Source organism: Peromyscus maniculatus, chromosome 16, assembly GCF_049852395.1.
Source record: "Peromyscus maniculatus bairdii isolate BWxNUB_F1_BW_parent chromosome 16, HU_Pman_BW_mat_3.1, whole genome shotgun sequence".
Lineage (NCBI taxonomy): Eukaryota > Metazoa > Chordata > Mammalia > Rodentia > Cricetidae > Peromyscus > Peromyscus maniculatus.
The window spans coordinates 44,028,602-44,044,077 of record NC_134867.1 but is presented as its reverse complement, the minus strand read 5'-3'; the positions used below and the strand labels follow the sequence as shown (position 1 = coordinate 44,044,077).

At 35.0% G+C, this 15,476-nt stretch overlaps 1 long non-coding RNA gene across 3 annotated transcripts in view; it reads left to right on the top strand.

The window, feature by feature from the left end:
- LOC143268974 (uncharacterized) overlaps nucleotides 1-15,476 on the top strand; it is a 53,356-nt gene that overhangs the window by 30,533 nt on the left and 7,347 nt on the right. Inside the window, exon 1 of one of the 3 annotated variants that reach the window (XR_013045229.1) lies at nucleotides 14,921-15,282. The exons of the other annotated variants lie outside the window; for them this stretch is intronic. This is a non-coding gene — a long non-coding RNA (uncharacterized LOC143268974). Of the gene's footprint in view, nucleotides 1-14,920; nucleotides 15,283-15,476 lie in introns of those variants that run through there. 3 annotated transcript variants of the gene reach the window in all.

Here is a 15,476-nt window from a genome sequence, read left to right as displayed (position 1 = left end):
TTGGGACTCTTTTCCTCCTATTGGGTTATCTTGTCCAACTTCTTTGTTAAACTTTATTAATAGACAGGTGAATTTCTGAATGATGCCAGACCCATAACAGTTCATTTCTAAGAGTAACTACAGTAGATCTGATAACTGAACCATGTTCCCAGTAGACAAATCTTAATTCACATCAAACTACTTTTTCATAAATAAGGTAGAGTTAGAAAATGGAGAAAAAAAACAACACTGCAGGCTATTGAATGTCCTCTACAAGGAAGGAAATAATAGAGCACGGCGAAAGTAAACATGAACAGCTAAGGAAAAAGCACAGGGTTGCTATGCAAGTATTTGTGAAAGATATGTGTGAAAATATCTATGAAAGAAGAAAATTATAAAATCGGATTAAATGTTGGTATTTTACCTGATGTTTCCTAATTCAACAGGATATTGCACTGGTATGTAAGTTTCACATATATTATAGAATTTAATCAGTTAGCAGCAATGAATGACATTTCTACCAGTTAACATTTATCAGGGACAGAGTAATTCAAGTATTACTCTGGATTAGCACCTAACCTATGAAATAAAAACCATGAGGCATTTTTGTAATCTGTTTCATTTTGAATAAATTCACCCACCATATTTGTTGTTCATATAAAATTGTAAGTTAGATGTATCATTTTCCAGTGGGTTCATATGTATTTATATTTATTCTTCTCTGTTTTATGGCAGTATAATATTAAACAATAGAAAACAACTAGGATTTTAGTAGTAAAATGAAATATCAGAATGAAATTTATAATTCTTTTATAAAAATGATTTATTATTTCCCTCTGTCTCTTTGTGTGTGTGTGTGTGTGTGTCTGTGTGTAAGTGTATGCTGGTAGAGGACATAAGAGCATGTAAAATTATCTGGAATTCAGGTTATAGGCTGTTATGAGTCACCCTACCTGTGTCCTGTGAAATAAATTTAGGGCTTCTAGAAGAGCAGTAAATTCTCCTAACTGCTGAGTCATTTCTCCAGCCCAGAAAATTTTAATTCTTTGTAAAAAGTTTTATTCAGTTCCCCAAAACACTAAAAAATATTGAGAAACAATATTGATGCAATTGAACCAGCGATAGGCCTCACTGATTAATTGTGGCGGAAAAAAAAAACCCAATCAATTCTAAGATATTTCCAGCCATTGTGCAAATTGAGTATTCTGTGTCCAATGCTAGAAATTTATATAATCAGCAGAAGTTTGTCTTGAGATAATAGTAGAGAACTCTAGGGACCGTGGCTTCTGCTGATGGTTTTCCAATATGACCATACTGATACTGGAAATTAATAAAAGTTTCATGAAAAATATACTACCTGCACCCTCCCTAAATCAGGTCCATTTGGGATTGTATTTCTTTTTAAATATTCTTTTGTGTTTCTATGTTATAAATATGTTTCCAAATGTCTCCTCTTATAGCAATAGTATAAAATTTTCACTTTAATTTATAGCAGATGGCAACAGTCTTTCACTGCCAATTTGAAAATAAATGATCACCCTTTAAATGATTGTTCACTTTCATTCAAAAAAATTTGAAAACACCATTATATATGCTAATTTTTATATCAAGAGAAAAAGAACATGGCTTATGATAACAGTGTGATGGTTAATCTTGGTTGTCAACTTGACTGTACTGGAGTCAACCAAAAAACCAAGTAGCTGAGCACACCTGGGAGGGATTTTCAGGACTGGATTGTTTGAGGTGGGAACACCCACCATAGATCTGGGCCACACCTTCTGGAATGGAAGAGGAAGTTTTTTCTTCTTTGGCCTGCTTACCAAAGCTCTCAGTGGCAAGTTCTCTCTCTCTCTCTCTCTCTCTCTCTCTCTCTCTCTCTCTCTCTCTCTCTCTCTCTCTCTCTCTCTTTCTGGCACATTACTTATTACTTCATTGATATGAGAATCTACTGATTCAGAATTCCAAACTAGACACAGGACCTCTGGGACTCCTGAACCAGATTGGGGTTACTGAGACAGCCAGTCTCATGGAATGAACAACTACTATATTCTTGGCTTAATATTGTGAGACAGCCATGGATGGACTAGGAGGCCAAAGCCTGTAAATCATTATAAATAATTGTGTGTGTGTGTGTGTGTGTGTGTGTGTGTGTGTGTGTGTGTATAATTATTCTATCATTTCTGATTCTTTTTTTTTTTTTTTTTTTTTTTTTTTTAGAGAAGTGGTTTTCACATGTGGGCCATGATCTGTTTGGGGTCAAAAAAGCCTTTTCACAGGGGTCACATATTCTATATCATACATATCAGATGTTTACATTATGATTCATAAGAGTTGCAAAATTGCAGTTAAGAACTAGCAATGAAAAATTTTATGATTGGGGGTCACCACAACATGAGGAACTGTATTAAAGGGTCACAGTGTTAGGAGAGTTGAGAACCACTGCTTTAGAGAAATCTGACTAATAGAATCTGCCTTATATAGCATAATACCAATTTAGAGGTTTATAGAAGAACTAACACTTTGCCATAATCAACTTCTTAAGCAATTACTAATTATTTCCATGCCTTGGTATTCAATTCCTTGTAATCTACTCTTCATGACGGCAGTCTAAATACATTGACTTTAAATTTATTTTTATTTAAGAAAGTTTTTATTCATTTTACATACTAACCACAGATACCCCTCTCATCCCTTCTTCCACTCCTCCCCCGCCTCCCTGCCCTGCCACCCCCCAATCTGCTCCTCCAAAAAGGTAAGGCCTCCCATGGGGAGTCAGCAAAGTCTAGTACATTCACTTGAGGCAGGACCAAGCCCTGCCCCCTGCATCAAGTCTGAGCAAGACATCCCACCATACGTAATGGGCTCCTGAAAGCCAGCTTATGAACTAGGGATTGACTCTTATTTTTTAAATAAATGGAATAGGGCCAATGAAAAGGGATATTATTTTTAAGATTAGACTGTTTGAGACTGTGGTGTTGATTTTACCAGAATTTACAATTGCCCCTGTAGAGTTAGAATATTTGGCAAAAGAAATAATGAATGCTCTAGCTAAGGGCTATTGAGGAACTGAAATCCTTTAACACATGTAAAATATATGTGGAGAGCATCCAAAGTGAGAGAAAGAGGGTTTGAAAATGACATGCTTTCACCACCTTGACTATAGCTAAAGGGGGATTAGAGAAAAGGGAAAGAGAAAAGTGGGGTCAAGGTCTGTGATCCAAAGAAACTGTGCTGTTTTAAGCTACTTGGCTTCATAATAAATTTATTAAGCAGAATTAAATAAGAAACATAAATAGGTAGGCTTACAGTATTTGAAGTCTATGGTATTGACCCAGGATGTAACTGATGCTCAAAGAAAATCAGTGTTTCTAGTACTCCAAAAATTCCCTAGAATTGTCCAAATTCAATCAATGTGTCATTAATTCAGGTTGGTTCTAGTGTAACAGCATGCCACAAACTTTTATTATAAAGAAATATTTATTTCTTACTCTTCTGAAGGCTAGAATTCCAAGGTGGTGTGATTGTTGGCTGGGTTGCTGATGAAGGTTCTCTCTGAATCTGCATATGGAGATACTCTTTTAATTCTCTCTCTCAATCTCCACATGGAGTTGTTCCCTCAGCACTTCTTGATATGTCATGTCTGTTTCTGCATGTTCTCTTGTAGATTCTCTCTCTGTCTCTACATGTCATGTTTATAAACTTTCCTTCTGCTCATTCATGTTTTGGAAAGGGAAGGAATCATTCTCTGGCTCTCTTGAAAATGGCACAAATCTGGTTTCTATGGCCTTTGCTCTTGTAGCCTACTCAGCTCCCAAAGTTCACATCTTCTAACACTGTCATGGTGTGTGTGTGTGTGTGTGTGTGTGTGTGTGTGTGTGTGTGTGTGTGTGTGTGTTTGTGTGTATGTGTGTGTGTGTGTAATTAATTTAAAATGTGAATAGTGGAGAGACATATATACTATACCTTAGCAAATTCTCTTTTTAAAAACTTGTTAAAATATGCTTCATGGCCAAGAATGTGGCCTGTTTTGCTAATTTAAAAAATAGTATAGATTCTGTTACGATTGGGTGAATTGTTCTTTAAGTTTTCATTATTACAGGGATCAATAGAGCCTTTCAGGTCAGATATGTCTCTGATGATAATTGTCTCCTTGAGCTATCAGTCTCTAAAATGTGTGTTGAAATATCAATTATGACAGTTTATCTACTTTTTCTTATCCCTTTAATCAGTTTTTATCTTACACTTTTTGGTGCACATTTGTTAGGTACATAACAGTCTCGGTTGTTATACCCCTTTAGAAAGCCAGTCTCTCTTTCAATATGTTATCCCTGATAATTTCCTGTGAAAGGGACAGATATACTCTTTACATGTACAGTGTTAGCTTTGTTTTATCAATCCTTTTCCACTGGTAGCTCATGACATGAAACAATGAGACAGCTAATATTGGCCAAGGTGAGCATTTTCAGAAGAAAGCAAGCCTTCCCACACCTGATGTTGGATTTCAGGATGCCACTACAGTGTGAAAATACACTTGTGTTGTTTAAGGCCCTGGGTGCTGGATAATTATTACATCATTTATAAGAAAAAATATATACTGTAGTGGTTTTAAATACTGTAGCATTAAAGATGTGCACTAACGTTGATCAACAAACTTAAATATAAGTGATCCTCATTTACAGTTTCATTAGTATTCCTACTTATGACCTGATTTAGTATTTATTATGTAACTTTTGAATTTTCAAATGCTTTACTTCATATTTGTCATATCACAATCCTTGATATGTCATATCACATAGAGCCCAAGTAAAAGTTGCACACGAATTATGGTATCTAGTTTGTTCATAATAGTTCTCAAATGAGATCCTTCTCTTAACTTTTTAAAGAAATTATATCTTGTGTATTTTTTTGTTGTGTTTCAATCCCAACTAATAATCTTAGTTTCTTTTTTAAATCTATTTTCACTGAACAATGATCCATAAGCTAAACATTTCCAATTTAAAAATATCATTATTTTGAGTATCCATTTGTTTTATTTTTTAGGTTCCAATCTTATTCTCTATCACGATTCATTTTTGAGTCCATGAGTATTTTTCTGGGCATTTTTAATATATTTTTCTTAGTTGTGCTGAGATTGTGTAGTGGTTCCTTCTGGCACATAATGTTTTAAATCAAAGACTTTTAAAAAAAGCAAAGGAGATAGGCCAACTAGACTCTACTGTCAACATGGTCACTGCAGTGTGAGCTGACTATTACTTATGTCAAACGAGGAGTTGGAAATCTGACAGTTGTTAGCTATAAAGAATGATGCTGGAGTGGTGTGCCTGTCTAAATATTGTCAGAGCTATAATCTGGAAAATTAAATACTTTCCTCTGGATGTAGAAAAGTATGAGACTAGATTTCATCTCTATCTATATCAAAACACCATTTCAATGGAACTCATGCATATTACTTTAATTTCCTGGGGGCTCCTTCCCCACAACAGTATTCAAGAATCTCAAATAACCTTATGTCCAAAAGGATTTTTAAAACAGACTCCTAATTTTAGTAGATATTTCACTAGATGGTTAAATACTGTACATAAAGTGAAAATGGAATAGCAAAATGATTTTGTAATTTATATGAGCTTCTTACTTGAAGAAAGTGGCTTTTTAAATTTAAAAACAATTTATTTCATTAAAAACTGTATTTTCAAAATGTTGGAGTTTGATCCTAATGATACAGTTGATGAATGCAAATTAGATTCTGAAGTAATTATACTTTCCAGTCCAATAATCATAAACAGCTTTAACAACTTTCCCCTTGCTCTGGATCAAAGTGAGCTATATTTAAGTCAGTTATTTAGGAAAAGCATGCATAAAGAATATATGTAAAGGAAAATAAAGTTGAAATTTTAATTATGAAGCAGAGAGAGCTCTTTTCTTATGGGTGAAATATTCATCTGTCAGGACACTTGTGAAAATATTCCTGTACTTTTCCTTTATTTTCAATCATCACTTTCAAGATAATTATTTTGAATTTGCTGCTTGAGTTTCTGGCCAAATACCACATGCCATCAACTTCATGAAATTATAATATTGTCAGGAATTTCCCAAGATAAGAACCCTGGTAATCATTTCAATAACTGCTTTAAGGTAAATAAAATGGAACATGTTAACAAATCATGAACAGAACCCATTTAAACTGTGTACCATAGTTCTTTCCAATTTAGAAAATAGTTGATCCTCTGCTTCACTGGAGGTTACCCTATGAGACTTGTATAGCCTCAAATTGATTGTCCTGTCAAGCCAGTATCACAGGAGACCTTCTAGCTATTCTAATGATAAAAAGTTTTCCTTCTTGCTCTAATTTGTACATGTATATCATTTAAAAAATGACTTAGTCATTACCCTAACCATGCCTGCTTGTAATGAAAGCTGCCCACACAATTTTCCACTGAAAATTACAAACTTTAATTAGATTGAATTAGAATCTACATCATTTACTTTGTGGGTAATTACAGATGCATTTCAACATATGTATGATGTTTTTGCTCAGCTTTAAACATATGCATATTTGTGTCCATTTTAACTTCTTTTATCCCTTACAGAACATATTACATTTACAGTGACAGTACAAATGCAAATACAAAATGCTGTTAAATTTGATTGGATGTAACTTCATGTATTTTTAAATGAAGCTGTTGTATGTATTCTAGTAGTTGTTAATGTTATTTTGACACAGAACATACAGATGGAGGCTAATTTAGTTTTTCTTTTGCATTTATCTCAGGGCTACTTATTCATAAATCTCCATGCTGTTTCAGGAGAAATGCTGGCATCTGGAGCATAGGAAACTATTTATTTTCCTTTAGTACAAGGTACCGAATTCAGGACTTCCTGCATGCCAAGCTGGCATGCTGTGATCCAGTGAGCTGCATCCTGAGTCTGAATAACAAATATATTCACAGAAATATTAGGACAAAGAAAGTAAATTCAATTGTAGATGCTAAAAGTTCTGTAACTAATAATTGATTTTTTTCCTATAGAAGATCTTCTTAAGTCTTCAATTACAGCTTACATAGTTAATGGAAAGTTTACTTAGCAAATTTATATATCAAGGATTGTAACCTTAAGGCATTTGTAAGTAACACTAATTATAAAAGAACATGTGATGAGAATCTAAGAATAAAGAATAAATACCTATTATCCATAGTCAATGCACAACCCTGGGAAGGAAAACAAGTCATAGACTCCAGGGATCACTTGGAGGGAGATGCAACGTGGTAGAGAGAGCTATACATTTTTAGAGTTTATTGAATCAATACAAGTTCTTGAATTTAACAAACAAGTTACAATGTTGTTCAATACATTATGTTTCTGAATATGTAAATACACTCAACATGTTAAAAATACACCCACAAAATGCTGCAAATTAAAAAAGAATATTTACATATGATGGAATCTGGTTCATTTATCTCTAAAATTATTGCTTGATTTTAAACAATGGTTGTATATATCCCATAGCCTGTAAGTATTCATTTTTCTTTTTATGCTTGAAGTTAAAGGGAAGAAATCTATCTCATAAATACATGTGCATAGTTGAGCCGAGTATAAGGTAAAATAGATGATTTATACGTACCCTTCTCCCAATTATTAGAGTACAAGTTTACTTTGCTTTTAGAAACTGTCATTAACATGAAGATTATAGTGATAACTCAGCTTGGCGGTTTCTTCAGGATCAGTCATATGATTTAGTTCTAGATTGTAACCAAGAACACTGGTAATGGCCTGTAATGTTTTGTAATCTATGGCACTTCACTTCCCAAACACTCAAAAAGCAGTAGTCCATTTCTGCCTCTGTATTTTTTTCTTTTTTACTTATTTGCTTGTGGTGTCTGATAGGGGTATTGTTGGCCCATTCTAGAATACCTCTATTTAGATACCTTTAAAATATGTATAGGTAAATATTTTAGGACGCTTATGTAATATTAGGTTTCCAAATATTTTTTGAAATGTCTTTGATGTTAGTATATATCACTCTTCATAAAGTATATTTGAGTCATAAAGCTCAGAAAATTCATTCTGTTAGCCAACTGGAAACCTCATCCCTATTGGGTAATTTTCTGAGTACTGGATGGTTCCGTGCAGACTACTATAGGGAAAAGTAGCCATCAACCTTACCTAGCTATGAATTCTGAAAAGTCATAATAGTAATCAGCCTGTGACACATGCTCCATGGGGCAGTCGTGGCACAAATGTCATGGTAGCAACCAACCACCTTATGGTTGTATTTAAGGCCTTCATCACAAGCTGAAATCCATACCTGATATTATTATCAGGGCCAAGAGCCTGTTGCTAGGTAAGTCATAAACCCTAGGAGGGTGTTGTAATTCTGTTGCATTGCTAAAGAGGCAAGATATTAAACTAGCCCCTAATAATTTATTATTATACTCTTAAATTAGTACATCTCTCAAGCATCATAGAGAGGCTTCTTTTTTCAGTAGGGGCAAAATCACACAGATACCCAGAACTGGTAAAAGTGTAGAAACACTTGCTGTGGGACACTGCAGTCCTAAATGGTACATTTGTATTATAATATCTCCTCCCAAGGATCAAGGATCATTGTGGGGGAAAGTACAGAAATATTCTAAGTGCCAGAAGTGTGGGTGACTACAGGGGAAAGGTGATTTCTGATACGGCTGGGCAGTTCCACATGTGAACTCAAAACAGTTGTAACAAAGTGCACAATACTTGCTCAATCACGGGCCAGATTCTTCAGTTGAGAATTTTCTGTTTAGCTCAGTACCCCATTTTTTATTTGGATTATTTGTTTTTTGATGTCTAGTTTCTTATTATATATATTTGGGAGATCAGCCCTCTGTTGGATGTGGAGTTGATGAATATCTTTTCCCATTCGGTAGGCTGCCTTTTTGTCCTACTGATGGTGTCCTTTACCTTATAGAAGATTTTCAGTTTCAGGAGGTCCCATTTATTAATTTTGTTCATCTTAGTGTCTGTGCTATTGGTGTTCTATTCAGAAAGTTATCTCCTGTGCCAATGAATTCAAGGTTATTCCTCACTTTTTCCTCTATTAGGTTCAGTGTAACTGGATTTTGGTGGTGACTGCCTTGAATCTGTAGATTACTTTTCATTAGATGACCATTTTTACAATGTTAATCCTACCAATCCATGAGCATAGGAGAACTTGTGATATCTTCTTCAATTTCCAAAGACTTGAAGTTCTTGTCACACAGGTTTTTCACTTGTTTGGTTAGATTCACTCCAAGATATTAAATTTTTGTGGCTATTGTGAAGGGAATTATTTCCCTGATTTCTTTCTCAGCCCTTTTATCTTTTGTATATAAGAGGACTACAGTTTTTTTCTTAGTTAATCTTGTGTCCAACCATTTTAGTAAATGTGTTCATTAGCTGTAAGAATTCTCTGGTACAATTTTTGGAGTTGCTTATATAGACTATCATGTCATCTGCAAATAGTAATATTTTGACTTCTTATTTTGAATTTGTATATCCTTGATCTCCTTTTGTTTTCTTATTGCTCTAGACAGAACTTCGAGTACTATATCAAATAGATTTGGAGAGAATACACAGCCTTGTTTTGTTCCTAATTTTAGTGGAACTGCTTTGAGTTTCTCTCCATTTAATTTGTTGTTGGCTGTCAGCTTGTTGTATATTGTTTTTATTATATTCAATTGCATTTCTTGTGTCCCTGATCTTGATACCACTTTTGGGCATATGTCCAAAAGATGCTCATTCATACCACAAGGACACTTGCTCAACTATGTTCATAGCAGCTTTATTTGTAATAGCCAGAACCTGGAAACAATATAGATATCTCTCAATTGAAGAACATATAAAGAAAATGTGGTACATTTACACAATGGAGTATTACTCTGTTCAAAACAGTGACATCAGGAAATTTGAAGGCAAATGGATGGAACTAGGAAAAAACATCCTGAGTGAGGTAATCCAGACTGAGAAAGACAATTGTGCTCTATACTCACTCCTAAGTGGATATTCACTGTAAAGTAAAGGATAACCATGCTATAATCCACAGACCCATAAAGGGCCCAAGGGAGGTTGTATAGCTCTCCCTGGGAAGAGGAAGTAGAAGAGATCAGGGTAGACTGGGGGAAGATGAGGATGAGAATTGAGGAATCAAATTGGGTGGTGGTGGATGATGGGGGGAGCGAGTACTGAAAGAGATGACCAGAAAGAGGAGGCTTTTCAGGGTTATGTAGAAACCTGATGCAGGGGAAATTCCAACAAACCTACAAAAATGACCCCAGCTGAGAATCCTAGCAATATTGATTACATAGCCCAAACTGGGCATCTCCTGTGATTAGATTGATGACTACCTCAATTGTCATGCTAAAGCCTTCATCCAGTAACTGATGAAAACAGCTGCAGAAACCCACAGCCAAACATTCGGACCATCTCAGCCAAACCTGCTGAAAAAAGGGAGGAAAGATTGTAGGAGCCAGAGGAGTCACAGACATACAGTTATATAGCTTAGTCTACTTGTGGGACTCCTAACATGCGGAGCAAGCGCTGTCCCTAATGCTTTGGCTGGCTCTTGGGAACCTATTCCTTATACTGGATTGCTTTGCCCAGTCTAAATACAAGGGGAGGTGCTTAGTATTTTCTCAATGAGACATGTTGATACCCATTGGAGGCCTGCCCCTTTCTGGACAGAAACAGAGGAGGACTGGATTGGGGGGGGGCAAGCAGAGGGAAGGGGGGAGGAAATGGGAGGAGAAGAGGGAGAAAAAGAGGAAAAAAATAAACCTACTGGGTTCATTAGTGTTTCTTTCATGTGCATGGATGTGTGATCATTAACTAGACTCCAGTTGCAGAGATTCTCAACTCTTTTATAGGGGTCACCTATCAGATGTCTTGAATATCAGATATTTACATTATGATTTATAACAGTAGCAAAATTACAGTAATGACATCTCAATGAAAATAATTTTATGGTTGGGGGATCACCACAGCATGAAGAACTGTATTAAAGGGTTGCAGCATTAGGAAGATTGAGAACCACTGAGTATCAGCAGTCTCTCAGAGGCTCTTTCTCTGAAGAAAAATAACCTGTCATCTCCCAACAGGTATCAGTCGCCAATAACTCCTCAGTTACTAGTGATGTTCCATGAGCCTCTTCCCTATTCATATTGGCATTTTGAATGGCTTAATCTTGTGAAGGTCTTGTGCATGCTGTCAGAGCTTCTGTGAGTTCATGCATGTACTTACTCACCATGTCATGCCTGGTAAATGTTGTTTGGATGAAGACCTCTATTATCCTTACACTTAGTTTTTTTTTTTTTTTTCATAAAGTGTCAATCTCTCAGCCTGTAGAGCAGGGGAAGTGATATAGTTGTTTCATATCAAATCATTACTCCACAGTCTCCCATTCTCTCATGCTGACCTCATCATTACGACATGCACGATCTATGAGCATAAAGATAATAATATAATATTAGATTTTTGTCTAGGTCCTAAGGTCTAGCCAGTCACAAGTCCATGGTCCAGTTAATGGTAGCAGGCATGAATTCTATTTCAGCATACATCAATCAGTGGACTTAGCTGGGTTATGTCCATCTTTACATATGAATTAAATTTAGTGAAAAAATAAGTTAATTTTCCTGAATTTTATGAGTGCTTTTAAAAATCATTTCTTAGAACAAAAAAAATGATCCAAAAATTGAATTGAGTAATTTTTCTATCAGTGCTTCTCTAAGATGTTATACAATTCAAAGACTATTTGAAGCATGTTTCAAGGAGAATATGATACTTGGTTAAAATTAAATGTAATCCCAGTTCTCTCACAAAAGTCCACTTCCAGGGAAATAATAACTTATGTGTATTGAGCTAATATTGTTCTATGAGAAATGGTTTCTCAGATCCACATTTCATGTGATTAGATCACATCCCCAAGGACTTTGACTATTCTTTTCTTTTACCAGCCTGGAGAACAGAGGATCTCAGTCTAAATCTACATGGCATTAAAATGTAGTCTTCTAGAACTAAAAATCATCTGCAACCTCGGGGTCTAAAGGCACTATCTCACTCCAAATTTTATGATGTCACTGCTAAAGAACTGACTTACTTGGATAAAGTTTTGTCCTTTGGCTTTTTGGATATTTAATTAAGTATTGGCTGGTAATGTATTTCAAGTAGAGAAGTAAATAAAAAAAACTTTTCAAATTCATCTATCCTGGTAACCCATATTTCTTCTTTCCCTTTCTCTCTTCTCTCCTCCCTTGTTTCATCCCATCCTTCCCTCCTCTCCCCTCCTCTTCCCTTCTTTTTCCTCCCATTTCTCTTCTCAGTGCTAGGGACAGTTGCAGAGATCTGAAAATTAGGTAGGCAATTGCGCTATCACTGAGCCACACTGTTCCTGTATTGCTTGTTCTAATTTGTTATTACAAATTGATAGTGACGAGTGAATTTTAATCAGCACTTCCCAGTTCTCAATTAATCCAGAAATCATGTCAGTTTATTAGATTTCTCAATATCATTGTCCTATAGGAACCCCAAGCTTATTATAAAAAAGGAATTCTCCTACCTTACAGACAAGAGCCTAAATTTCCAAACCATTGATGCATTCTTAAAATCACACTTCCATTATATTGCACATATACTCCACATGAATTCAGAATTATATATCTACAAAGAACAAAAATACCACCTTTTTTTTTTTCAATTCTGGGTTAGGCCTTAAGACCTCACACATGCTAAGCAAATTCTCTAATGCTGATCTATGTCTTTAGCCCTTAAAATAGATCTTCTGGCCTTAAACATATTTTGTAGTTTAAACAAATGCTAAGTGGATCCTGCTTCACCCCCTCAAGCAACTGAGTACACTGCCAGATTCCCCTAGGCCTGCATAATTATGAGTATGCTTAATATTATTGGGCTGCTCCAATATTTTCAAACGGTGGACTCTTTGTTCTTACATTATTTATGTTGCTACATGTATGTACACATCACTTGTTAACTAGAAAACATCTTGTGTTATTCTGTGCCCAGTTCAAATGACCTCCTCTGACACACTGTATTATTGATGCACTTTAAGACTGCAGTGAAGAGACATTCTTATATGAATGACTGTCAGCAGCATTACTTTATGGTGAGCCTACACAAAGAGTTCAGGACACCATTTACTTAGCTGCGAACATAAATCTTAATTCTTCTGCAGAGGAAGGTGATAAATGAATGGAATTATTAGCATTTTTAATCATATAGTCATTTAATATGTTTTTTATATCAATTTCTATGAGAACTAATTTAGATAAACTCTTGAAGGTCCCTATGCCAAATAAAACATGACAATAGTACATTATTATTTTGTAATATGTATCTCAAGATGATTGAGGGATGTTGTTAATATTTTATTCTTTCTTCCACATATTTATGTCCTTAGCCACTTACTGCTCTTCAATTTCTTCTGTATGTGCTTAAAGCTTAAAAAGACACACTGAGAGAGAACAGAAATCAATGCCACATGCATAGACTATCAGAACCCAATAGCTGAACCCCAAATATACATAGTATTTATGAATTTAAACTTGATTTGCCTAGTATGACATATATATCAGTTATGATTTGGCCAAGTAAGAGCATCAGTATGTGTAATACAAAAGAGAAAATTCAAGATAAGGATGGGATTACAAAGACATGAAGGTTGGTGAAAAACTGTACAGATTGCAAGCAAAATTGTTGTCAACATGACTGACAGGCAATACAGTGTTAGACTCAAAGGTACAGAAAACATAAAACAATGTGTATCAGAGGAACCAATGGGAACCTGGATCTTTGGGAATGAGTCATAGGTATATATGTCAGAGGTAAATGAAGACAATCATGTATATGTACGTTTACCTACACACACACACACACACACACACACACACACAAACACACACACACACACACACACACACACAAACACACACACACACGCACACACACATCCATGTACGTCTTTGGCCACTGTTAAGCTCTGGTTTAGCTCAGATCACTAAGTGAAGCTTCAGAATGAGCAGTTTCTGCTTTCATTGCCTTCATAAGAAAATACTCCGTTGTAACCACCTCGATCCTAGAATTACAGAGAGGAAGGTGTCCTGGTAATATGGCCAGGTTGACTCTGCACAGTCATATCAATGGGGTTCCTTTAGCCTGATTTTATTTAACGTATATTCAGCTTACTGTATGTGGCATTTATTATTGCTGGTATTTGAATACTCAGGAAATATTTCAAACCAAGTTATGAAAAGAAATTTTTTAAGAAAGCTTAAATTTTCTTTGAGTGAATAGCTCTGTAATTTTATAATAGCAACTGCAAATAAGGTGCATTTTTCTACATCAAGAAACATGTATTATTCTTCTATATCAACTTATTTGTTGGGAATTTTATAACTAGACATCTAAAAACCTTAGATTTAGAAAACAAAATAAATACCTTTTCAAAATCGATGTGATGGCATCAATAGAGCAGAGCTTAATTCATATTTAATGTCACATTAAGGCTGGCATCAAAGTCTATGGACTCTAATGTTCTCTAATACTCATATTCTCTAAAACCAAATATGCAAAAGTATGCTTCACTAATGTTTATGTGCCAAATAGGGAGAAGTATATGTATTAGTAATATAAATACTATTTTATTTAAGAATAGAACAGACAAAATGTGATCTAACCATGATTTTCTCTTACAAATTGTGTGTATAAAATGTATTCTTGTGTAAAGAAAATAATCCAGTGGTGCTATCTTTGGCCAGATTCTGGAAACTCTTTACTTTGTTTTCATTATAAATGAGTTACTAAGTTACATAACGAAAGAGTGAAACTCTTTAAGAATGACTTTGTTTCACGCACAGGAGTGGATGGTCAACAAGAAAGGAATTCGGAGACATCTTTGGAGGTGTTTTGTTTCATGATAACCTGTCAGGGAATTTTTCTTTCTTTCTTTTTAAATTTTATCTTTTTTTATTTATTTTTACTTTTATCTCTTTCTCTGTCTCCGTCTCTCTGTCTCGGTCTGTCTCTGCCTGTCTCTGTCTCTCTCTCAGTTCTTTTGTATCTATATTATGGCATCTGCTTTTGTTGTTTATGTGATTCCTGTGTGTACAAAGAATAAATCTCTGTGTCTGTATCTGTTTCTCATGCTTTCTTTGGTGGGACTTTTTTTTTGTTGTTATGTCCAATTCCAATGTCTTTGATTTATTTTATTTTGTTATTATGTCTTAGATGCCTGTTTGTTTTCTAATGAGAGACAGAACAGGGGTGGATCTGGATGGAGGGGAGGTAAGGAGGAAATGAGAGGAGTAAGTAAGGGAAAAACATAATCTGGATATATAAATACATAAAAAAATTTATTTTCATTAAGATAAAATTAAATCAAGCCATGAAGTGCAGTTAAATATACCTCAATATCATACATTATGAACAGCTTTTATAATCAGAGAGATCAGTTAATTGGCTTGTTTATTTCCACCTGG